This window comes from Capsicum annuum, unplaced genomic scaffold, assembly GCF_002878395.1.
Source record: "Capsicum annuum cultivar UCD-10X-F1 unplaced genomic scaffold, UCD10Xv1.1 ctg5104, whole genome shotgun sequence".
Taxonomy (NCBI): Eukaryota; Viridiplantae; Streptophyta; class Magnoliopsida; order Solanales; family Solanaceae; genus Capsicum; species Capsicum annuum.
The window spans coordinates 83,492-88,491 of record NW_025858956.1 but is presented as its reverse complement, the minus strand read 5'-3'; the positions used below and the strand labels follow the sequence as shown (position 1 = coordinate 88,491).

The window sequence follows — 5,000 nt, the reverse complement described above, 5'->3', positions numbered from 1 at the left end:
AGTGGGCCAAGAAATATTAAATGGTGATGTAGGCAGGGGTTTCTGAGGAATACAAATAACCTCTGGTTTTTTCAGATTTGGCGAGCATCTAGAATAACTAGTGAATTACAACTCTATTGTACAGCAATTGGGGCATTGGTCTTTGCAGCGTTAATGCTTTTTGCTGGTTGTTTTCATTATCATAAAGCGGCGCCAAAATTGGCTTGGTTTCAAGATGTAGAATCTATGCTGAATCACCATTTGGCAAGGCTACTAGGACTTGGGTCTCTCTCTTGGGTGGGGCATCAAGTACACGTATCATTACCAATTAACAAATTTCTAAACGCTGGAGTAGATCGTAAAGAGATACCATTTCCTCATGAATTTATCTTGAATCGATATCTTTTGGCTCAACTTTATCCCAGTTTTGCTGAGGGAGCATCCCCATTTTTCACCTTGAATTGGTCAAAATATGCAGACTTTCTTACTTTTCGTGGAGGATTAGATCCATTAATTGGGGGTCTGTGGCTGACTGATATTGCCCATCACCATTTAGCTATTGTAATTCTTTTCCTGATAACGGGTCACATGAATAAGACCGACAGGGGTATTGGTCATGGACTAAAAGATATTTTAGAAGCCCATAAAGGTCCATTTACAGGTCAGGGCCATAAAGGCCTATATGAGATCCTAACAACATCATGACATACTCAATTATCTCTTAACTTAGCTATGTTAAGATCTTTAACCATTGTTGTAGCTCATCATATGTATTCCGTGCCCCCTTATCCATATCTAGCTACTGACTATGGTACACAACTGTCATTGTTCACATATCACATGTGGAATGGTGGATTTCTCATAGTTGGTACTGCCGCGCATGCAGCCATTTTTATGGTAAGAGATTATGATCCAACTACTCGGTAGAACGATCTATTAGATCGTGTCCTTAGGCATCATAATGCAATCATATCTCATCTTAACTAGGCATGTATATTTCTAGGCTTTCACAGTTTTGGTTTGTATATTCATAATTATACCATATGCACTTTAAGGCATCCTCAAGATATGTTTTCAGATACCGCTATACAATTACAACCCGTTTTCGCTCAATGGATACAAAACACCTATGCTTTAGCACCTGGTGCAACGGCTCCTGGTGCAACAACAAGCACCAATTTAACTTAGGGGGTGGTGATTTAGTGGCAGTGGGTGGCAAGGTGGCTTTGTTGCCAATTCCATTAGGAACCACCCATTTCTTGGTACATCACATTTATGCATTTATGATTCATGTCATGGTATTGATACTCTTGAAAGGTTTTCTATTTACTCGCAGTTCTCATTTGATACCAAGTAAGGCAAATCTTGGTTTTTGTTTTCCTTGTGACGGACATAGAAGAGGGGGTACATGTCAAGTATCGGCCTGGGATCATGTCTTCTTAGGACTATTCTGGATGTACAATTCAATTTCGGTAGTAATATTCTATTTCAGTTGGAAGATGCAGTCAGATGTTTGGGATAGTGTAAGTGATCAAGAGGTAGTAACTCATATCACGGGAGGAAACTTTGCGCAGAGTTCTATTACTATAAATGGGTGGCTCCATGATTTCTTATGGGCACCAGCATACCAGGTAATTCAGTCTTATAGTTCTTCATTATCTGCATATGGCCTTTTTTTCCTAGGCGCTCATTTTGTCTAGGCTTTTAGTTTAATGTTTCTATTCAGCGGACGTGGTTATTGCCAAGAAATTATTGAATCCATCGTTTGGGCTCATAATAAATTAAAAGTTGCTCCTGCTACTCAGCCGAGAGCCTTGAGCATTATACAAGGACGTGCTATAGGAGTAACCCTTTACCTTCTAGGTGGAATTGCCACAACATGGGCATTCTTCTTAGAAAGAATTATTGCAGTAGGATAATGGCTAGGAGGATTTGAAAAGCATTATGGCATTACTATTTCCAAGGTTTAGCCAAGGCTTAGCTCAGGACCCTACTACTCGTCGTATTTGGTTTGGTATTGCTACCGCACATGACTTCGAGAGTCATAATGATATTACTGAGGAACATCTTTATCAGAACATTTTTGCTTCTCACTTTGGTCAATTAGCAATAGTTTTTCTCTGGACTTTCAGAAATCTGTTTCATGTAGCTTGGCAAGGAAATTTTGAGTCGTGGGTATAGGACCCTTTACATGTAAGACCTATTGCTCATGTAATTTGGGATCCTTATTTTGGTCAACCGCCGTGGAAGCTTTTACTCGAAGGGGTGCTCTTGTCCCAGTGAATATCACTTATTCTGGTGTTTATCAGTGGTGGTATACAATTGGTTTACAGACTAATCAAGATCTTTATACTGGCGCTCTTTCTGTATTATTTCCTTCTGCCATATCCTTAATAGCAGGTTGGTTACATCTCCAACCGAAATGGATACTGAGCGTTTCCTGGTTCAAAAATGCAAAATCTCGTCTGAATCATCATTTGTCAGGACTTTGTGGTGTAAGTTCCTTGGCTTGGACAGGGCATTTAGTCCATGTTTCTATTCCTGCATCCAGAGGAGAGTACGTTTGATGGAATAATTTCTTAGATATATTACCCATCCCCAAGGTTTAGGCACACTTTTTACAGGTCAATCAAATCTTTATGCTCAAAACCTCGATTCAAGTAGTCATTTATTTGGTACCACCCAAGGGGCAGGAACTACCATTCTAACTCTTCTCGGGGGATTCTATCCATAAATGCAAAGTTTATGGTTGAATGATATTGCCCAACACCATTTAGCTATTGCATTTATTTTTCTCGTTGCTGGTCATATGTATAAAACAAATTTCGGGATTAGGCACAGTACAAAAGATCTTTTAGATGCACATATTCCTCCAGGGGGTCGATTGGGGCGTGGACATAAGGGTCTTTATGACATAATCAACAGTTCGCTTCATTTTCAATTAGGCCTTGCACTAGCTTCTTTAGGGGTTATTACTTCTTTGGTAGCTCAACACATGTACTCTTTACCTGCTTATTCATTTATAGCACAGGACTTCACTACTCAAGCTGCATTATATACCCACCACCAATATATCGCAGGATTCATCATGACAGGAGCTTTTGCTCATAGAGCTATATTTTTCAGTAGAGATTACAATCCGGAGCAAAATGAAGATAATTTATTGGCAAGAATGTTAGATCATACAGAAGGTATCATATCTCATTTAAGTTGGGCCAGCCTCTTTCTGCGATTTCATACCCTGGGACTTTATGTTCATAATGATGTCATGCTTGCCTTTGGCACTCCGAAGAGGAAAATCTTGATTGAACCTATATTTTATCAATGGATACAATCCGCTCAGGGTAAAACTTCATATGGGTTCGATGTACTTTTATCGTCAATGAGTGGCCCAGCATTCAATGCGGGCCGAAGCATCTAGTTGCCGGGTTAGTTAAATGTTGTTAATGAAAATAGTAATTCATTATTCTTAACAATAGGTCCTGGAGACTTTTTAGTTCATCATGCTATTGCTCTTGGTTTACATACAACTACATTGATCTTAGTAAAAGGTGCTTTCGATGCACATGGTTCCAAGTTAATGCCAGATAAAAAAGATTTCGATTATAGTTTTCCGTGCGATGGCCTAGGACGAGGTGGTACTTGTGATATTTCTGCATGGGACGCATTTTATTTGGTAGTGTTTTGGATGTTAAATACTATTGGATGGGTTACTTTTTATTGGCATTGCAAGCACATCACATTATGGCAGGGTAACGTTTCACAGTTTAATGAATCTTCCACTTATTTGATGGGCTGGTTAAGGGATTATTTATGGTTAAACTCTTCAGAACTGATCAATGGATATAACCCTTTTGGTATGAATAGTTTATTGGTTTGGGCATGGATGTTCTTATTTGGACATCTTGTTTGGGCTACTGGATTTATGTTCTTGATTTCTTTGCGTAGATATTGGCAAGAATTGATTGAAACATTAGCATGGGCTCATGAACGCACATCTTTGGCCAATTTGATTCGCTGGAGAGATAAACCAGTGGCCCTTTCCATTGTACAAGAAAGATTGGTTGGATTAGCTCACTTTTCTATAGGTTATATATTCACTTATGCAGCTTTCTTGATTGCCTCTACGTCGGGCAAATTTGGTTAATTAATGTGTGTATCCGCGATAATCTCATTTCTTTTAATGGAGACAGGGTTCACCTTCTTTTATTTCTACATCTAGGATTCGAATTTTATCATGAATACTAATAGGAATTCAACCATTATGGCAAAGAAAAGCTTGATTCAGAGGGAGAAGAAGAGGCAAAAATTGGAACAGAAATATCATTCGATTCTTCGATCCTCAAAAAAAGAAATAAGCAAGGTTCCATCGTTGAGTTACAAATGAGAAATTTATGCAAATTTACAACCCCTACCACGGAATAGTGCACCTACACGCCTTCATCGATGTTGTTTTTTGACCGGAAGGCCGAGAGCTAACTATCGAGATTTTGGACTATCTGGACACTTACTTCGTGAAATGGTTCATGCATGTTTGTTGCCAGGAGCAACAAGATCAAGTTGGTAAGGATTAATGCTTCATTTCTATTTCTATGGTCGATAATCATAGAAGCCCCTTTACCATTCGGTATAAATGGGCTATTCTATTTTTACAGATAGGGTGGAGGGGCGCATTTTATCCTTGTTTATCTATTAGTTTTCAATTCTTATCTTCGGCGCGGGGTAGAGCAGTTTGGTAGATCGCAAGGCTCATAAACTTGAGGTCACGGGTTCAAATCCTGTCTCCGCAACATCTTATTTTTCAAACTATTTTAGGTTTTGACTTTGGTAACTAGTAATTAATTCCCGCCTTTCGCTTTTTGGCGGTGGAAGGCAAAAGAAAACGTAGGGGAGGGATAGAATCACTACACTATCGCGGACAACTATACCAAATCCTTAATTTTAGGATATATTTAATGCTATTTATGAAATTAAATAATAAATATTAAAAAAATTACTTTATCTTGGATCTTGGGCGGATG

General features: G+C 38.8%; 2 pseudogenes; both read left to right on the top strand.

Annotated features, from left to right (window-relative positions):
• Positions 1-45: 45 nt before the first annotated feature.
• Positions 46-2,036, top strand: LOC124892834 (annotated as a pseudogene).
• On the top strand, positions 1,924-4,154 carry LOC124892832 (annotated as a pseudogene).
• Positions 4,155-5,000: the final 846 nt, after the last annotated feature.